Below are 22330 nucleotides of genomic sequence, written 5' to 3' on the forward strand. Positions count from 1 at the left end.
CTACTCAACAACTTTTTCCTAGTTAGACTAATCCAGTTAATTTTGACCTACCAGAAGTTGAAATTCAAGTTAAATTTATTGCTAGATTGAAAGACTTAAAGGAAGAAAAGTAACTAACCTCGTTCACAACAATCGATTAGAAAATAAATACCAGGACTAGATTCATACAAAAATACTAAATACATGTGGTTTTAAACACTGGCTTGGTCATATCGGTTCTGATATGTAGATATTTGACCTTATTTAGATAAATTCTTATTGTTTCCAAAAAAACTAAGCCTCTTTAATCTTTCTCCTGAATTGAGTAACAGACCAACTGTTTTTTTCTGCTCCTAGTTTGTGAGCCACAGTGTGTGGGTTAAAGGGGCAGCAGTTCTCCATTTTTTTCCCATCAAAAAAGAAGTGTTATTTAAAATGTGTTGATTATTCACTGTCCAACATACTCTCCTCACTCTGGACTGCCACCCTTGGAAAGAGAGACAGCTACTTTGTGTGAAATTCTCCCATAAGATTTCCATAACCCTGTATTTTCTTTCCCATCAATCCATAATACATCAGTGTCATAAAACCATAGTTGAAAACTGCTAGATTTCTTGCCTTATTCCTGGCTCTGTTTTATCTCCTCACTCTTGTTTTTCTTTCTTCTTTCACTCCACTTTTAATTTATCCTACCTTGAATTTCATGTAGCCTTAAAAGTCATCTTAAATCCTGTTTAGAACAAGGTAAGGAATAAATAAATAATCATTCCATTTACTGCAAAAGCAATCTCTTCTCATTTATCCTAGATAAAGCCTTAAAACTTTAACTCCTTGTTGCCTTCTATTTTTTTTCTATGATGTTGAACATACAAGTACCAAAGTCCATGAATTCCTTCTTTTTTTTTTTTTTTGCTTTTATCAATTCTGTTAAAAAATATTTAAGGCTGCATACAAAAATATAGGAAAAGCACCCATACACATTTTAAATTTAGAGGCCCATAATAGAAACTAAATTGTTTGCATAAAGAACTTTCTTACTGCATAAGTTTTATGTCTAAAGAACGTAAAACTTCCAGTGTCTCGCAAACAGTTACTCAAATAGTAATATCTTAGTTACAGAGGAGGAATTTTTAAATGCTCTGACGTAAGTCTACTATAGCTTGGGCATTGGCACATGAGAATTTGTTTTAGTGCTATTTTTAAGACCACTAATAAACACTCCAATAACAGAATTGAGTTTCTACTCAATTGAGTCTGCCTGAGCTGTTGTGAAAGAAAAAATGTGCAAGAGAATCACATTTTTACCTAAATCTGAAATGTCTGCTAATCTACTTGGAAAAGTAGATGTTTATAAAATTGGAGCTTTCATAAAGTAGTTTAGAGTTTAGTGTTATTAAAAGAAAAATTAGTTATAAAAGTAATAACTGCACAATATAGTTTGTTCATCCCATTTTATAAAAGTAATGTTCTTTCATTTCCCCAAAGTTATCTAACCAAAGCAACAGATAATCTATAATTATTAGGATTTGCCTTACAGCAAAGTTTGATTTTAAAAAGTTTGACATTTCACTCACCTACTGCAGGACAGAGTATTGCCCATATACAGATACTAAACCAATTGTCTAAGCAATTTCTTATGTTTAAGAATTCAGTGCCACTGTTATGGCTCACAATTTGGCTTATGAAGCATCTGTAAGCAAACAGCCTGACAAGCACCCTAGTGTATTTCAGGATGACTGACAGGACACAGTGGCTCAAGCAGGAAGGGGGGATGGGTGCTCTTAAAGCAACACACCAGTGAAGGGCGACATCAAACAGTAGAATCTGACTTGAAATTGTTTTTCAAATTTGCGATGAAGTAATGACATATTGTCTAATATGAGCTTTTAAACATAATTTTTGTGTGCATTATGTACCCAAAGTATTCCCAAGTGACTTTAAAACTTTTAAGAGTAGAAAGAGAACATTTTAAAACAGGCATGCAATGTGATACTTCTCTAAACTTATCAAACTTCTAAATTACTTAAGAATATTCCCATTATTTTTAACATAAATTAAGTCAGGGTACCCAGAAAAAAAGCAGCTCTTATCTCACCTCTAGATATTTGCCAATAGTTTTTACAATAGTAATTTAACTGATGACAGTAATTTAAACATCTTGGCTAATCAGAGTCATTATTGAAGATCAGGGCAGAAGATCCATGTATTTGTTCCCTGCTGTTCCTTCCCTATGGCCTACACCCATGATCAAACAATAGATCAAAAGATTAGAACATTTCAATTATGGGTATTTCCATACTAGTTTCACTTCCGAAAATATTTTTTTAAGTGATACATTGGCTTTATTCTGCACATTTATAATTTTCCACATATTATTTCACAATACTCTGTGCCGCTCAATCAGACCTATTTTAAAAAATAAAAATAAAAAGCCACTCGTTTTCAAACACAATCCCTCATTTAGCCAGCAGAGGGTATCATTTGATTCCAAAAGTCCCTAGTATTGCATCAATTGACATTTATTTTTATACTTGAACTGGGACACGCCATCTCCACTTTCCTTAGTAAATGTGTTTAGAAATATCCCATTGTATTTTGTCTGCATACATTTGATTTATAGAGCCCATATTGGTGTTTAGTAGTTCTCATCTGTGACAAAGTCTACCGTTATTTCTTCCTCTCAGCTCAATCAGAAGCATCCTCATGGTAGTGAAAGAAAAGCACTAGAAGGCTAAGAAGCAGAAGAATTGGGTTTAACCGTTAGTATGATTTTCCACAACCCCAGGTTTTTCTGAGACCAAATAAACAAAACCCTACATAAAGATTCCAAACCCCGTTAAAAAATCCAAAACACATGACAAAGAAAATAGAACTATACTATAAAACAGAATAATTTCTCCTCAAAATTACATGACATTTGCAAACTCTTTAATATCTTCTGAGCACCCTGTTTAATATTTGCTAATTATCTATTATATACTAGAAGCTACAGCCTAATTTTAGAAAATATGCTTCCTGTTTCCACAGCACTGTTATATTTCTCATGAGCATGCAACGTTACAACTAACAAAGTCCTCATACAACCTACAAATTCGTTATTTTACAACTTAACACCCACTTCAGTTTGGAAAAGCATGAACATTGATTTGCCTGATTAACTCTAAAAATAAAACTTTTACTATGTGACTAGCTGAAATCATTAACTATCACAAATTTATCTTGACTGAAGATAAAAATGTCCTATGCTTCTCTGTAGCTATTATCACAAATATATAGTTTACTAAGTTAACTACGGAAAAAAATAAAACAGATCTAAAGGCTCAAAGAGTGATCCCTCTTTTCATGCGCCCAGCTTTGCCAGTAATGACACATCCTGTATACTAAAGCATGGACTTTTCCAAAGAGAAAAGGAATAATAATTCTCTTCCTCAATTGTGATTCAAAATGGACAGTTATAGCTTCTTTTCCTTTAAAAGAGAATTCTATTTCTGACAACGAAAGGAAGTTTGGGGTTCTTCACTACTTAAAATCATTTTTAATACCTGAATGTGGTAGTTTCTTTCCTCATATAATAACTAATAGTAGCCATGTAAAAATCATATTTTACATTTGGAAATAAAGTATAACATCTCTTAACTGTAATTGATTCTTTTGTGAAATTTTGTATCCTTAATTTTCTTAACTGATAGTCTCTATAAAATAAAAGAGATACTTAGAATTATTTATCAAATTAACTTATTAGATAAGCATCCAGAAGAAAGCTGAAAAGTCAATTTTTCCAGTAAACGACTTGTCCTTTTCACCAATCTTCCACACATTTTAGAACATACAGATAACCGATTTTTTTTCTATTTTCATCCAACCACTTAATTCCATTTTACTCTCCAACTCTGAGTTTGGTTCCTGACACAGGCTCGCCTGAACTATGTCTCATTCAGTGATTTCTGGTTTCCCCAGGGCCTTACGAACCTACATCTAAACACATTGCTAGTCTCAATTCTATTTGTGGCTAAAAAAAAAAAAGGAAAAACTTTTTAAACAATAGTGCTTTCTGGGGAGAGGGGAGATAGAATGACTGGTGAATAGATACTATTTATTTAAAACACTCCTTTTTACTCTTAGCAAAAATGTCTCCATAAATTTTTATGCTATATTTAATTTTCAACACACTTTATATATATTTCATTTAATGTTGAAAACAACTTATTTTCTTCCTAAACTATTTCAACTGGCCTGTAACAGATAACGTTCACACCAATGAGCAGATGAAGAGCAAGCTCTGACTCTGACATACATTAGGTATGATGAGTTTGAGGTGTGAGTGGCATGTGTAAATGGTTATGTCCCATGGGCAACTGAACATTCAGAATCTTAGAGCTCAGGAGAAAAATCAAGCCTAAAGATAGAGAGCTGATATCTATGCATCTATGTTACACCTCAAACCATGAGGCTAGAAGAGCTCTCCCAAGGCGTAAAGTAGAGGGAAATAAGGCACCAAAGATAGTACTTTGCAAAACAAGTACGCATGAGGGGTAGGAAGAGAAAGGAAGTCATGAAAGGAAAGGCAGAAATGTAAGACAAACTTGGTTCAAATTCAGGCTTCACTTTACACTGCTGCTTCGCCTTATCCACACTGACACCCATTTACCCTGTTTTCCTTACGTTGTAAAATGAGACCAATTAAGATACTACTATGAAGCATCATTACTTATAAAATTACCCATTGATTCTAAAGGAGTGCTAATTACCATGCAAAATAATTCACTAATCAATTATTGTTACTTTGTGGAAAGATCCTTTACTCTTTGTGAAAAGTGGAATTCTAGTTTTCCAAACCAAATATCACTGAATTTTAGAAGGTTGCTATAAGAGATATCAAATGGGTTGCCCATCTGATTTAAAAATGGACGAAGAGTCATTAAGTTCACACATTTTTATTTAGCAAATTGAATCCATTTCACCAAGGAAAGTCATCTACTCCGTGTATGATAATAACTTATAATTGAGTAACAAAGAAACATGGTCCTAAAATGGAAGTTTACAAGCTGCTTCCAGAGTTGTAACAAATGCTTAATAGAGAAAATGAAAGAAACACTAACACAAATTAATAAATTGTGTATGTTTAGAGTATTGGGTATCGGATGGATGAAGGATAGAATACTGAACTAAAAGCAAAAAAAAATGACAATAAGTAAAAATAGAAACTCCTGGTATCTTGTTCCCACATAAGACATGGAGTTGTGCCAACATGCTTCATTCCAGAGCAGAGAGCCAGTCAGTAGCTGAGGCTACATTAGAGAGAGAGGAAGGAAATCCTTTCTCCCACTCTGTTTCCAAAGATAATAACAGAAAACTAGAGAGTGATGGATTTCACTACCGCGTAGCAATGTTTATTTTACTCCTGTCCCCAATGACTCTCTAAACGTCAAGTATACTAATTTGGCATTATAGAGCAAAAGAAATTTATGGACAAAAACAAAGAAAATCAATTTTGCAAAACTCATTATATCCCTAAATTGTCTGAAAAATAACTGCTATAGTCACTAAATCTAAACTATAATATCACCCCTATCGAGCCTTCAATTGTACTGAAAAGAATGAATGAAGCACATCACAGAGTAAAATAATTTAACTCAGTCATAAACATAGTAAATCACATTTCTTTGACTCTAAATAATAACCATGCCCAACAACCTGAGTAACCCTCCCATACACACACCCCACAAGCCATCCCCCCTTTTTTTTCTTCTGGATCTTGAGTGCACAGAATTAGATTGACACACTCAATCATGTTCCTCAGTTAAAGTTCAACTGATGGAACTGATCCATGAATAGCCGGTTTTACTGCACTTTTTTGTCATGTTCTGTATCCCCCAACCTCAGTTCCATTCTCCTCCTCCCTTTCTATAGGCAGCTGCTCTGTAGTAGTTAATGAGTGTCTTCCCAATCAACTTCCCATAATTTTTTTACATACAAGTATGATATATATCTTAACAATGATATGTAACTTTGTGTGTTATGGATTTTTAAATTTATACAACAGTATTTCATTTCTCATCTCTTTCTACTCTTCCCTCTCTCTCGCTCTCTCTCGCTTGCTCGCTCGCTCTCTCTCCTCAGTATGTTTTAGTGGTCTATCCATTGTGAACTACATAGGTGTGGTAAACACCACAGGTTAGCTCACCCCACACATAGTCCCAGCTTTGTTCTCCCTTGCCTTTCACTGCTATGGAACTGGGACAACAAGTTTCCTTAGCCTTCTTTGCAACTCAGACTGGCATGTGACTAAACTCTGGCCAATGAGACGTCAGTAGGAAATTGTTGAGAGAGTTTCTGGCAACACTTTTACTTTCCCTATAAAAAGGGAGTCAGAGAAGACTGCGATGGCTCTTGGCCCTTCCTTCTACTATCTGCTATGATGCCTGGACATAAAAGCAGTCTTGCAGCGAAGCTGAGGAGGAAAGATGACAGAGCAGAACTGTAGAAATAGCTTGGGTCCTTGATGTCATCAGCTCTGACTTCTTACCTCCAGATTTCTTGTTATTAGAGAAAAATGAGTTCCTGACTATAAAATTGACTTAGTTTGTTCCTTCATTTTTTATCTGTATCATTCTAACAGATGCACTTATAAGGTATTTTATCTGTCTATATCCTTACCCAAGAATATCTAGGTAGTATCCAACTCTTTGCTATGGGAAACTGCTATAATAAACATTCTTACATGTGTCTCTATGCAAGATTCCTTCTGGAATATACATTCTGTTATAGGTCAAATTTTGTCCCCCCCAGAATTCATATGTTTGTAGTTTTAGCCCCCTGTACCTCAGAATATAGTTGTGTTTAGAAATAGGACATTTAAAATGTGATTAAGTTAAAACGAAGCCATTAGGGTGGGCCCTAATCCAATATGATTAGTGTCCTTATAAGAAGAGGAGATTAGGACCCAGACACACACACACACACACACACACACACACTCGAAGACAGAGTGAGAAGACGGCCTATTGCAAGCCAAGGAGAGAGGCCTCAGGAGATACCAAACCTGCCTGCCAACATGCCAATCTTTGATTTCTAGCCTTGAAACTAAGAAAATACATTTCTTTTGTGCAAGCTACACAGTCTGTGGTATTTTGTTATGGCAGCCCTAGCAACCAATACAGTTCATAAGTATATTTATAGGTCAGAATGCATGTGAGTATTCAGTTTCAATAATCACCAGCACTTTGGTCTCCAAAATCATACCACAGCAAGCAGAGCATGTGCATTCACATGTCCCCATGTCCTCCCCAGCACAAGATACTGTGTGACATTTCACCTTCTGCCAACATGAGAGGCACAAAGCAGATCTCACCATTGTTTCAATTTGCTTTTCTCATTACCAGTGCAATTGGTGATATATTTTTGGTTGACCAGCTACCCATTCAAATATTCTTTCTGTGACTTGCTTACTCATATTTTTTTATCCATTTTCTCCTAGGTTGCCTGTTTTTCCTACTGATTTCCAACAATTCCCTATATATTCTAGCTAGAATCCTTTGTCAGTAATATTCCTTGAAAATATCTTCTCCCTGCTTGATATGTTTCTCTTTGTTCTGAAACATTCCATTTGCATATGAAAGTTCTGTTTTCTCCATATCCTTACCGATATTAGGTTATTGCCAGATATTTTTTACCAATTTAATAGGTATGATAAGTTATCCCATCATTGTTTTAATCTATATTTATCTGATAACTAGTGAAGCAAGCTAAACGTCTTTTCACTTACTTATTTATCGTTCCAATTTTTCTCTTCTGTGAATTACCTTTTCACTTATCACTGACACGTTTCCTTATTGTATTGTTCTTTTCCTTATTAATTTTTAGGAGTTCTTTATAAAATCTTATACTAAATAATTTTTGTTGAATGGTCTATGAGTCGGTTATTTACACAATAATGCTATATAACAAACTACCCTAAGACTTAGTGGCATAAAACAACACTTATTCTCGCTGGTGCGTTTTTCAGGTTGGCGGGCAGTTGGGTAATCTAGGATGGAACTGACTGGGCTTACTCCAAGTTGGAGTTTTGGAATCCAGATCTGATCCACATGTTTCTCATCCTCCTTGAACAAGTAGCCTACCAGGAGTATATCCTTCCCATGGCAATGACAGGAATACAAGAAAAGCAGGTAGAAACATACAGTGCCTCTTAAGGCATAAGCTCCAAACTGGCACTCTGCCTCTTCTGCCCACATTCCAATGGGGAAAGCAAGTCACATGACCACGTCTAACCCTAAAGGAGCTGGGACATGTACTCTGCCTCCACTGTGAAGAACTGCAAGGCACATAGCAAAGGGCATGGATACAGAGAGGGTGAAGAATGGGGAACAATAATGCAACCCACTTTACATGGATGATTTGTAAATATATCCTCTCAATTAGTAGCTTTCATTTATCTTCCTTTATGGTATCTTTTTTCACAAAGAAAGTTTTTATATTAATATAATTAAATATTTCAGTCTTTTACTTTATAGTTTATGTTTTTGAGGGTTTGTTTAAGAAATTATTTCCTACCTTAAGATCATAAATACATTCTCCTATATTTCTCCCAGGAGAATATGATCATGAGGATTAACAACCAATATATTTTACACTAGCATATGTATAAATGTAAGACTATGTGATATAAGGAACAAGGCACCAAAGCTAAACAAGTAATCAAAGTTAAAAATAATTACCCACGGATGAGTTCTTACTACAGGTGAATTTTAGAGCTGGATCTTTAAAAAATATTAATCGGTACAGGCTGACAAAGAAAAAAAAGAGACAGGAATGATAGATAATCACAAAACTTGATATTCTTTCATACACAGATCTTTATTAGTCTAAGCTATATATTCAAGACTGCCAAACACAAGACCACAGGGAAATATATAGTCTTCTCAGGTCGTGACATCCCGTAAAAAGAAAAAAAAAACTTTTACAGAACTCAACAATAAAACATGTTATGATACCATGTTTGTAAAATATATGTGTGTATGTGGTAATAGGAGGATCTAGTTCGATAGTTTTGAGTAAAACTGAGGTTCCATCTATTAATTTTTCAGATTAAAACCACTTCCCAAATTGCCAGACTGGCAGGGAGACCAGTATCTCTCCTGTCCCTCACATTGTTCCTGAACCCCAGGGCCTCTTGATCCGCGTGCGTCAGAGAGAGAAAACCAGAGAACTCGATTAGAAAACAAGGGGGCACTGTTGAAGGCTGCTGGTACTCGGCTCCTGGCAGTTTACTGATGAAAACAGATGCCTGCAGTCCCGCGTGACCTTTTTCGCCTGCTGCACTCTTGCTGCTATAGATCCAAAGAGTGACCACAGTGATTCGTCAGGAAAGAAGCAGCCTGCTCCCTCAGAGGGGTGGCATGGCACCCGCGCCTACAGCTCCTGCATTTTTCCCAAGCACAGTCACTAAGTCAGGAGGTCCTCTCCTACCCAAACTGCCTCTCCCATTGAGTAACACAGGCCACAACAGGGTGTGCTTGGGGGTCTTTGATATTCTTTCTTACTAGGTCCTTTCTTTCTTAATTGGGGCCAGTTCAATGCACAAAAACCTTTCTAATAATAAATACACGGTAAAACAACAGAGCCCAGGTCTTCATTCATTTCCTCTCTGAAGACTCCCAGACTCTTCAAATGTACTCCAGTCCTCCCAGTGATGATCAGCCCTGCAGATGAAAGAAGACTGGGAAGGGCAACCCTTATCAAATCAGAAAAAGACCCTGTTACACCAGCATCTGAGACACAAAAGGAGAAAGACTTCATCAATGATTTGCAAACATGCCTGATCACTGCACTGTACATCTGAAGCTGAACAATAATGAATGCCAACTATAATTATATATATATATATACATATATATATATGTATGTATGTATGTATGTATGTATGTATATACTTACAAGAAGCTGAGTACAGCATTAGGAATAGAGACAGTGGAAATGTAATGGCTCGGTGCGATGTCAGAGGGATAGTGGATGGGGGGAGGGGGTCCACACAGTGTGAGGGATAGAAATGATAAATGTCTAAGTATTACTTTGTCTTGTGCACCTGAAACTAATAAAAATAATAATAAAAAAAATAAAAAACAAATGATTTGCAAAAACTAGGGGAAATTTTCTCCTACCTTAGGATTGCCAGGTAAAATACAGAGTGCCCAGTTAACTGAGAATTTCATACAAACAATGAACACTTTTCTGGCACAAGTATGCCCTATGCAATATTTGGGACATACCTACACTAAAAAAAATTATTGGTCGTTTACCTACATTCAAACCTAACAGTCTCTTATATTTTTATTTGCTAAATCTGGCCACTCTACTTATCTACTTCATGAATGGGATAAACTGGGGGGAGGGGAGAGCTAGAACTCCCTTATACCTAAATTTAAAGTAGCTACAGAGCCCACCCTTACATCCACGAATTCTGACATTGGATCAGACACTTGGAGCTGACAGAGCCAACCAACAAACCTGCTGTCTCTCCCTTATGTTCAGGAGCTGCTTTTCAGGTAGCCAGAGATGTTTCCTGGCCACCTCCCAGCAATATAATTTCTAACCACACTCAGATTTTAGTTCCCAGAAACAAAACGCAGGATAAAAGGGTACAAGGGAAGAATGATATATTGTGTCCTGGGATACAAAAGCCTCAACAGTAGGGGCAGACACAAGAAAATCATTGGCAAAGGGTATTCTAGAGATTTGGTTTTATGCATCTCTTTTAGAAAAGTGAATTTGAATTGCTGCAAATTATCTAGGATTAAGTTCACCTCAAATTAGAGGACCAAATAATTGGAATAGAAGTATAGTTGCCCCACAGATATGTGACACCTGTAGTCCAGAAATTGAGCGAGATATTTTCCCTCCTCTTTAAATTTGAGAGGGAAATTCTGTAGTTCCAAAGTCGATAGTGATTAAGTTCAAAGGAATATACATATCTCACCTGTGACAAACACCAGGACTAAACAAATCTCTTGCCTTTAAAAAGATAAGTAAACAGAAAAACAAAATTGCATAACATAAAAGAGGGAGACAATGTCTTAAAGATTCAAGGGGAAATTATCCTCCAAACAAAAGAAAATTTAGAATATGTCCACTCTGTGTTCTCAGTGAAATACCCAAACACTGAATTCTAGAAAAAAAAACTGATGGAAAGACTAAATAAAATGAAAAGAAAGTTGACTGAAGTGAGAGCTCAAAATAAAAAGAGACCTGGCAAAGACTTAAAAATGAAAAGAATTCAGCAAAACCAAAAAGACAATAAAGTAATTAAAACCCAAATTGGAGGGATCATGCCTCTCCTTTATCTTCTGCCTCTCTATCAGCAATTTCGTCATTCAGACAATAAAGAATCAAAGAATGGAACTGCTACCCTGGGCTTAATTCTTACCAACAAAGAATAATATGTTAGTGAAGTGAAAGTGACAGGAACCTTGGGAAAAATTGAACATATCACCTTAGAGTTCATTACAGCCAAGAAAGAAAACACAAAGTAAAGTAAGACAAGTATCTTAGATTGCTAAGCAGTTCACAGAAAATTTGAGAATGTCCCAGAGCCAAAGATTCTAAAATGAAAGATAGGTCAAAAAATAAAACTTAGTACTCCAATCACAAATGAGAAAAAAAATGGGAGAGAACATATGCAAATATAACTCAATGTCGTGTACCAGGAGCTTTCGAAAGAGCTGTGATCTCTAAATGACACACAAAATAGAACGAAAGGCAAGGGATAGTATTGATTGACCTACTGAAAAGTGGACTAAATCTAGGAGAGCAAAGGCTTGTGAAAAACATTCAACACAGCACAAAAACTTTTAGATTGTATTTGAGGAAGAAAGGACAAGAAAGGTACAACCTCCTTCCTCCACTCCCAGGCAGATTTCATGATGTTGACAAGTAACAGAGAGGAAAGAAAATGATAATATTTTGAGTTTGCTTTCATCTTGTCTGCAAAGGAGAATGGTCTTTAAAATGGAAAGGCGGTGGCCACAGTCTTGAGACGAAACTGATAAACAAGGCAGGAGAAAAGGTAGTGAGGGACTGTTTAATTGCTTAGATCAACACCCATTTCCAGGGTTTCTCATTCTCAGCACTATTGATATTTTGGGCTGGATAATTCTTTGTTGTGGGGGGCTGTCCTGTGTGTTGTAGGAGGTTCAGCAGCATCCCTGGCCGTTGCCCTCTAAATGCCAGTAGCACCAGCCTAGCCACCCAGTTGTGACAACCAAAAATGTCTCCAGACATTATCAAATGTCCCCCAGTGGAGCAAAAGTACCCTGGGTTGAGAACCACGATATTACAGAGCAGTGAAAAACTTGAATATATTATCACGGAATTATTGTTTGCATCTTTGAGTAATTATGGCATTGGAACTGACAAACGTTGTCCCATATATCAGAAAGGTAGCTTCTGAAAATTAAAACCAGTTAATTTCATGTTGATCCCCAGCAAATTTTAAAACAGTATTAAAATATAATTAATCAGAAAAGAGAGCAGTGATCTCATGATACCTTGGTACAGTTTCACTAAGGGCCACTCATACTAAACTAATTTAATTTTCTTCTCTTCTTTTTTTTTTTTTTAATATCGTCACTAAAGAGAGTAAACTGGTTTCACTAAAAGATTTTTTAAAATCTTCTTTGACAAGACAAAGAAATGTGAGCTGTCTCATACATACACTGTTGATCTGAGTGTATATTGGTAAAATCTCTTTGGAAGGCACTCTAGCAATACCCAGAAAACTTTATTTGCACAAGTTTTTAGACAAAGTAATGCCACTTTTAGAAATGTGAACATGTGTACAAAGATGCATGTCTTTGTAAAGAAAAGCTAGAAACAACCTACATGTGTATCAATTAGGGACTAGTTAATTAATTGTCATATATTCTTTCATTGCTGTGGCTTTAACTGTGACCAGAGAGTCAGGAAAAGCTTTAGGAAATATATAGGATCCACTTGGATGTCATTTGCCTAGCAGTAGGGGAGATATTACAAGTATCGCCCAGTTAGCAACCAGCAGGGCTCAGGCCCCAACCAATCAAAGCTTAGCCTGGGGCTGGGTCTCGGAAAGCTGCTGTTTGCCAGGTGTTCACCCTTTAGTTTCTACGTCTCGGGGGTTCTAGGCAGAGGTCAAGTGGAGGAAGGCCACTGTAGTGGGTGGAAGGAATACAAAAGCATTTCATATTTAGCAATTTGTATGACCTTACTGGGGAATACCAGCAACAGATAGAAATAATATTAAAATATTCCAGAATAGCATGGGGCAATATATTGGTTAAATTCAACCATGTGGCAGCTATAATGAAAAGTGACGTAAATTTATATGCACTGATACAGAATGATTCATTAATTTTTCATTATTTAATTTACGCCAGAAACTGGTGGCAGTTGCTGCATGGGAAGAGGACCAGGGAACTGAGAGGTTAGGATCAGGGCAGGGGGGAGATTCGTTTTCATAGTATACCCTTTGTGGCAGATGCTATAGTTTTGCTAGTACCCCTTCCATCCCTGACCCACCTTTCCTCCTCCATATTGCACCAAACAAACACAGCTTGAGTGGGATTTGAAAAGGTCACAAGCATCATACCCTTCTGGGAAAGCTGTGGGGGGCTTGCATTTTCCAGCCCAAGAGCCTAGAAAGGTAGAAGCTAGTACATCTGCAGGACTATCTCTCAGGTACAGTCAGACATTTTTCCCAGGTGCATTGTCTTTGGCTGTTTCTCTGGCTCTCCTGGAAAATCTATGAGCTCTCTGATGTCATTTATGAAACTTTTTCTGCAGACCTGTGGTTGCAATCAAGAACCCTGGCTAAGGCACCCTTTGTTAAAATAAAAAATAAAGCAAATATGAAAAAGCCAGCCTACAGATCCCAAAATCCCATCTGAATATCACCTGCATCTCAACCACCAGATAAAATGTTATATTAAAATTCATCTAGAAATAAACATTATGTGATTATATCTAGCAAAATCCTAAAGGGGAAGAAAAAAATAAGGAGAAGAATTAATCCTTCCAGGCATGAAAATATGTTATGAAATAAAGTTATTTAAAAAGTAGAGATCTGAGAATTACTAGAACAAGAGAAAGAGTTGAGAAACAGACTCTAATGTAAATCTAGCTTATGAAGAAGATAGCACTTCAAATTAATAGGAAAAGAGTGATTCTTAAATAAATCATACTGGATCACCTAAATAAATAATGTTTACAGGAAATAAAATAAATGTAAATTATTATACAATAAATGTAAAATAAATGTTTACAGGAAAAATTAAAACAAAGCTGATCTCCAGCCTCACTCCTTTGCTCAAAGTCAATTCCAGATGAAGCAAAGATTTTAAAATTCTGAGAGAACGTATAAATGAATTTACATATAATACATTTATGTATAATAATTGAAGTGAGAAGTCCTTTCTAAGCAAATACAAAGCCCAGACACTATAAAGGAAAAGGTTCACAAATATGAGTACAAAAATATTTTTTAAATAAAACATAAAAGTCAAAAAATAAACAACAAATTGGGGGGGGAATACTTGTAACACATTAAACAGACAAAAAACTAATTTGCTTAATTTAGTATGGGGAGATAAACCGAAAATATGGACAAAGGATACAAAAAGGCAAGAAATACAATGGGCTAATAAATATTTAGAACTTGCTCAACCTCATTCATAATTAATTAAATGCAAACCTAAAGAATAAGATAGCTTCAGCTATCTGACTTTCAAAAGTGAAAAATTTTGATAGAGTATCATCAGTGCTGCTAAGAGTTGGAGACAAAAGCTCTCAGCATACACTGTTAGTAGGAATGCAAACTGATAGAAACTTCTTGAAGAGATATATGACAATAACTCTCAAATTTTAAACTATGTGTACTCTTTAATCCTTTGATTGATATTTCCAATTAAAGGCAATACTTATCAAATTTTAAAATCAACATTCCTTTTGACCCAGCAATTCTATGGCCATGAGTTTATCCTCACAACACATTCATAAAAGTATATCAGGTACATAAACAAGGATATTCATTACAGCATGGCAACATGAAAAAACAAACAGAAAGACATCCATCAATACAGGATAAGCTAAATAAATTATGCTTCATCCATGTAGCAAAACACTACGACGTGGAAAAGAATGAGGTAGGTCTACACGAATTGTTATGTATTTGTATTAACTAAATGTAACTGCCCTATATGGGGAGAGGGGGAACAAAGATGGAGATCAATATGTATAATATTATGCCTTTTTTTTTGTTTTTTTAGTGAAAAAGCAGTTTATTAGAAGAAGAAGTATACTTCAAAGAGGTAAAAGTGGGCCCAAGCAGAAAGCAGTGGTTCAAAGCCGTTATTAGAACAGAAAGTACACTCCAAAGGGTTTGGAGAGGGCCCTGAGCAAAGGCAAGGCTCAAGAGGGGGGGCCACATTATGCTGTTTTATACTTGACCTAAATCGGGATTCTATAACTTAACAAGAAGAGTAGAATGTACAGGCATTGCATAGGCAACCAGCAGTGCCTATCACAGATTATTTGATTCTTTTTTTTTTTTTGATTCTTAAAACTAGGATTCCTTTGTTATCCCATACTGAAACTGGTGAGTCTCACAAAAAGAAAAGCAAGTTAATCCTGCAAATTCCCATAAGAACATGCCCTGTGAGCTCCAGCCCTAGACTAAGACAGATTCTCGTACCTCTTCTAGAGAATCACAGAGAAATCAGTTTCATTTCTTACTCTCCTTCATCCCTACCCTCAAACACATACACGTTAGAAAGGAAACACGCGGAGGTCAGGGGATTTGATTCACCAGTATCTATCCCCAGCACTAAGAATAATGTCTGGTACAAAAGTCATCTAGAATGAGTGATCATTTCAAAGCCAGTTCTAGAGTAGACCAAATGGATTCTTTTCAGCTATCCTGCCTCTCAGTCATTCTGTGGGTTCTCAGTGAGCTAACCCAGGGCCATTTTACACTGATACAAACCTCCAAAAGCCTCATCAACTGAGACCTGGTAATTCATTTGTTATCTCCTTAATTGTACACCTCTATCCCAGTTCTCTCCCCCATAGTGCCTATAGAATAGAGGAGATAGATATCATACAGTGTAATATAAGTAATGCCACCCAAAGTACATGTCTGCAATGAGATGAGGAGTTTACACCAAAATAAAAACCAATGACTGTTTCTTTCATAGAAAGTCTTGCTACAAAGTGTTACGACAAAGTCTCTTACCTCCTTTCACAGACCAGTAACAGACTGAGAACTGCTGATAATATTTTGAACAGTGCTAATATAAATTGAGGCCTAAAGTGCTCAAGCTCCACTACTTGAGAGGCTTTCTTTGTGCTAAACGTTGCCTTCTCCATCAAATCTATTTCCCCGTTGATGGAGGAACCTGAAGTATCACAAGCATGCTGATAAAGATAATGAAAGGCAGGGAAAAGAGGTGGGGGTGTCAAATAAATATGACCTAAATTTATAATTTTGCACATAGGAATTCAAAGTCACTTCTCAGACCCTGGAAGTTTGTGATTAAATTGGTAGTAGATTACTGGCTGTGTCCCAGACAGCAATAATGTAGTTAAAAAGAGTAATTAAGCATGTGAGAATTAGGTGCAATGGCTAACAGTCCTGTTCACTTTCAAAAATTCTGTAGTCTCAATTATCTGTCACTTTCCATTAGATCTGCAACTTGGCTAAACTCAGGAGTTCCACCCCCACAGTACCATGTCATTTAAAGTCCGGTATCCAAACAAAAATCAGAAAATCATGATTTTTGAGTCTCTGGACAAACATTCCCATGAGCCAATGATCCATAAATAAACACTATTTTTAAGTCTTCATTATGAATCACATAGTTTCTCTTCAGGCAAGACTGCGCTGCCAACTTCTCTCCTTAAATATTAATTCCTTCTACTCCAAAAAAAAAAAAAACAAAACAGAAACATGCAAACAGAAGTTTATAGTGAATAGAAAAAAGAACTGCCATCTTTCCATAGCTATGGTTGTCCTCTAAATATCACTGAAAAATAAAACTCCACTATTTAAAAAAAAATTAACACAGACAGAATATATTCTTTAAGAATTCGCAACTCTATACCTCAACTCACCTCCACCAAATAATACTAAAATCTACACTTTCTCCGTTTTGATTTCTGTGCACCAACCACCACCTCCAAAACTCAAATAGTTTTATGGATCATGAATTCCTTGGCTTTCTTCCCTCAATATAGTCTATTTCTACAACCATAGCTCCCAAATTCAACAATAACAAAATTAAAACTTCCTATCTTTCCTGACTCCCACTCTAGCCATGCTCTTGTGTGTGCCCTCTATCCTTCCTTTCCACTGTGCTACCTACAGATTTTCTCCAAATACTTCTAATTTCCCCCTAAGTTTTATTATAACTAAAGTATTGATCCTTCCTAGTTTTGCTATCTCTTTGTCACAGTTGAATCATAAAATTCATATAAATCAGAACTAGGTACAGACGGTGCTCTAACAAAACTTATAAATTATAAGTTTCTAACAAAACTTATAAATTTTATTGTTCTAAAGTCCAAAGTAATATAGTCAATAATACTATCTGTTGGTTTCAGGCAGAGCTGAAGCATTTTCAACTTTGATATGTAGCCTTACTATCTGTGAAAGTTGATAAGTTGAAATTTTGTAAATAGCGGGGATTCTGTCCTTCCAAACACTTAGTATGTTGCTATCTATGTGTCTGTGCCTGATAACAATGTTTTGCATATCAGAGACACTCAATAAATATTTCATTTGGTAGACAAGGAATTTTACAATGCCGTAAAAGAAAAACAGTAAAAAAAATCTTAAAAATCACAACCTTTGTCTTCAACTCTAATGCTCTCTAATCCAAGTCCACACTTAAGAACACAGCTTAAAGAAATGATCTTTAAAATAAATAAATAAATACACACACACACACACACACACACATTTACCATAGCACTTAGATGTTCAAGATGTTCAATAATGATTAATGAAATTATATCCATTTACTTGGAAGAATGTTACACAGCAATTAAAAATGACATTTATGTAGACTATGTATGATATGGAAAATGTTTTGGTATAAGGTTAAATGAAAAAGCACAGTTCCAAATTTCATCTACAGTATTATTGCAATTCATTTTAAAAAGCCATGCAGAGAAAAAAGACTAGAAGGAACTACATCAATGAGATTACAGAAAATTTTTTTCTGTGCTTTCAAAATTCATACAGTGAGCTCATATTACTTTTATGATGACACAAAAATGTTTTACTATAAAAATTCCAATATTTTACTCAAATAAGAAGGAATACAGACTATGTATCGGAGGTAACAAATGGAAATAGATATGTCTATACTATCTGTATTTGGGGTTTATCCATTTAACAAATTTGTCCTATGCTACTACTGAGTTAATTTTTTATAGTAGGTAATAAAATTTTAAAAGCACATCAAAATATGCCATTCAAATCTTACTGTTGATAATCCATACCTCCAAATCACAGTTATTTTCAATATGTTGACCTTTCAGTTTATCTAAATAAATTTACAGTAACCCAGAAGCAACGCTAATTTGAAATCCTATTTTTTCCATTTCTGTGTCTTAAGCAAATCATTGAGTCTCACGTATCTTCAGAGATGTTAAAACAGTCTTTCCTAGTGGTGTATATCAGTGACCCCAAACCTCTACAGTCCATGAACTTCCTGATGCCTACCCCAAATTTCTTCTTGTTTCCATTTGAACTCATTCCTTCCATTCTGTCCTCAATACAACTGAGAATAACTGCTCCCAGTCACTCAGACCCCATGAAACAGTGACCTTCTCTTTACATTATTATTACCCCATATTCATCCCATATAGTGTAAGTTTCATTTGACTATAAATGGTGGTAAAACAGTTCTGAGAGATTCCTTAACCTCCTGATATTTCTGACTATTAAAAAACAAATATATAAGATAACCATTAAATTCAAACATTAATGCTTTGCCACTATCTCATCTGGAAAAGCTTCCATTTACAGTGAACAAGCTTTTGGTTGAAAGTGAAATCCCTTCAAACATTTTCTATCCTGGCTTCCTTTGGCCCCAGCTCCATACCAATACAGAAGTATCCAGGCCGTATCTTATCTTTTCCAGCTCATATCGCAATCGGCTTTTTATAGCCAGAAACTCTGAATGCAAAGCACGACATTGGCTACTGGCTTCCCCTGGCACTAGTTTCAAAGTTATTTATAACTTTAAAATTAGCGTGAAAGCCTACATTTCTCATCATAACTACTGAAAACATTCCCGTTTTATATAATAATGAGGTGGTCTTTCGTTCAGAAAGAAAGCCCACACTTTAAACCTACAATATATAACTCAGGCAGAGCAATTCCACGCAGAAACAAGAATGCACTGAAGTCCAGCTCTTCTCTTTACAAACTTGACTCTTACCTTTCTGTTGCTTCCTATAAAGTAAATGTGTTTAAAATTCGGCTCTTGGAAGAAATTATCCAAAAAGAGCTTTTGAGGGGGAAAAAGGAAGAAGACTTCTTGGTGAGTCACAGAGTCACAGAGCAACAAATTAAGAGGCAGTGACAGTGGGGCAGTCACTTTAGCTGAGTGTCATTCACCCAGGATGAGAAAGAAAGGGGAGGTTACAAACCGGGGTGGGTGGTATCTAATCCTGAACAGCTCAGTCACTGACCTCACTGACAACTTGTTACTGAAAATACTTCATTGAAAAAGGCCAGACACATACTTTGCCTAGAGATCTACAAACATAGCTGTCAGGAAGCTTTGAGTAACTTAGATTTGCATTTCTCTGGTCCCTTTCCAAAATAAGGACCCTTTACATCTAATTAAAGCTAAAGTCTGGAATTATTGAAAGTGAAAAAATGATACAGCAGAGATGATGAGTCCAGGAAATCCACCACCAAAACATCAATTAGGTAAAATTCAGTGTCTTCAGTGTCATAGGACCATGTGTCACATCTGATGCATTTTTCCTTTTAAATCTTACCTGTCTTATACCCTTGAACCAATTACTACACTCTCTGCTTCCAGAATTTATGTAGAACCACATAAAATTATCAGTAAAGTACGTAAAGTGAAAATTTACCCAAAACTCCACAGGTGACACCATTATTAAAGTTACTAAACAACAGCCTTCTCCAACAAAATTTCTTTGTTCTATAGCTATTTGTTTTCATATTTCCTCTGTCTTTGTTTTAATATCCTTTCTCTGAAAATCTTAACATTCACTGGAGCAGTCTGGCATGTCCCTGCCTTATGTTTTATCATTGCTCAATTCCTTGACCCCCCCCACTTGAGCTTGTACTGCATTTCTTTAGACATTAGCACTTTTGTGACTCTCTTCCAATAGCTTTTCAAACAATAGGTGGTAACTGCCCCTAAAATAGACCCACTCATTTGAGTTTTGGCATTCCTGTTCTTAAAAGGCTGAATTCAAAATAAAAAGAAGGCATTTATTTATTAGCTCCACGGGCACTCTTAGAACAAATATTAGGAAGCCGAGAGGAACAGCAGGGTCTAGGGACTGTCAGAGAGAATCAACTATGAAAGGGGTTTCATTTTGCATGATTTCTAGGGAAACCAGCAAAATAACTATTTTTATGCAGCTTCCTTTAAAATATGCCTAATTGGCATTACATTTATCTAAAGATTCTTAGTTGCTAACATACTGTCCTCCCAGATATTTTTAAAGCAGCTTTTTCCCTTTAGGAATAGCTTCTTTTCACAGTGAAAACAAAGAGTAAGTTTTATGTCTCTCAATCCATCTTTTCTTGAATAAAGAGTTCACTTGACACTTGCAAAATAGAAGTTTTTGTTTTAGAGCTTTAATAATGAATGTTTTCCAATCCCAGATGTTGAATTGGGCCAAGATAGACAAATTCTATTATGAGCGAGTCTGCCTCCACTGTAAAATCACAAATAAGTTAGTTACCTACCTGTTCTGTATCTCTCCTTTCCATCTGCAAAATAGAGGTGAAAACCCCTGTTCTGGGGGTATGTGAATTAAGTGCATAAAATCTGAAATGCTTCAAATTACACTGAACTCTTTAGAGATGCAATACAGATGCAATTATGGTACTGGTATTATCGAAACAACCAAATATTGTAAATATATGAAATGTAGTTTTTAAAGAGCTATATGGAGTTGTTTTTCTAATTCCTTCATTAAAATGTCTGCAGCCTCCAAGATCGGTTTTAGCTGCAGTATTTCCCACTATGGCCACAAGGGGTCCTCCTCCTAGCAATTCAAATCACGTCGGATTTGAAGAGCAAAGGCCCCAGCCTTCTGTATTTATATCAGTTGGCTGACAGGACACACAGATCACCTATGTCAAGCTTCCATAGCTAACTATAGGGTAGCAAACAAAACCGGAAAAATCTGGCATTCTCTGGGTGATCACTGAAGCATGCTGAACACTAAATAGTTCCTGTAAACTACACAGCCACTGCATTTTGCACCCTGGCCCCCTTCCAGATTTTAATTCCTTTTTGTCACCTTGCCCAGTCTTGTTCAGTATTTATTCTCCTTCCCTATTTACTTGTTTACTTTCTTTATACTTTTCAGACTTTGAATTGTTGGCTGACATTCCTCTTGCAAGCAAACAAAGGTTAGGGATAGAAGAGCTGAAAAAAGAGAAGAGAGAGAGAATAAATCAGGGCCGTTGTAGCAATCCCCCTGAGGTAATCAAAAGTGTGTCTTTGGCTCTAGGTGTCAGGGCTGGCCCCAGACAAAGTCAGTCAGCCACATGCACTGAGAAGCCCCTTAATACGGAACCCTGTGTTAGGAGCCAGCTAGAAGATCAGAGGCACAGAAGGGAGGCCTCCACAAAGAAAGGATTCTATCCCTACGAGCAGCCCCTCTTGGAATATAAGCCCTGCCGGGTACAATCAGTTCTTTAATCATAATGGAATACAGTTTCTTCTTTTCTTTAAAACACCTTAAAGAATGAACATAGCTTTGGTGTGAACTATAAGTCCATTTTATACCTCAAAATATTGGCAATTTCAGGTTGGGGCTTAAGAAAAACACATAATTTTCTGAACAGCTATAATTATTTAAGATAAAATTTAAGGGTAAGGATCATTTCTGGTTGTGATAATTGAAATTATTTTATTCCAAAAATATGTGATAAATAGTTCTGGCACTTTATTGAGTGATTTGGGGGAAACTAAATACCTCTGCTCCTGTCTCAAAGGTCTTATGTACTGTAGCAAAAGATGTTTCCCACTCTCCCTTCCTACCTACTCTGTCATTAGCTACCAACCAACTCTACTGTTTTATTGAGAAAAACAGAAGC

The 22330-nt window shown here is 36.1% G+C and overlaps 1 protein-coding gene across 4 annotated transcripts in view; it reads right to left on the minus strand.

Moving 5' to 3' along the window:
- The window catches only part of CTNNA3 (catenin alpha 3), a 1458437-nt gene extending 1438787 nt beyond the window's left edge, over window positions 1-19650 (minus strand). The window contains exon 1 of one of the 4 annotated variants that reach the window (XM_081075326.1): window positions 19452-19641. The gene's annotated coding sequence lies outside the window, so the exon portion shown is untranslated. Of the gene's footprint in view, window positions 1-1553; window positions 1708-6163; window positions 6204-19451 lie in introns of those variants that run through there. The other 3 variants (XM_081075327.1, XM_081075328.1, XM_081075329.1) reach the window with 3 other exon arrangements.
- Between the last annotated feature and the right edge of the window lie 2680 nt (window positions 19651-22330).

The sequence above is a fragment of the Rhinolophus hipposideros genome, assembly GCF_964194185.1.
Source record: "Rhinolophus hipposideros genome assembly, chromosome: 15".
NCBI classification, from domain to species: domain Eukaryota; kingdom Metazoa; phylum Chordata; class Mammalia; order Chiroptera; family Rhinolophidae; genus Rhinolophus; species Rhinolophus hipposideros.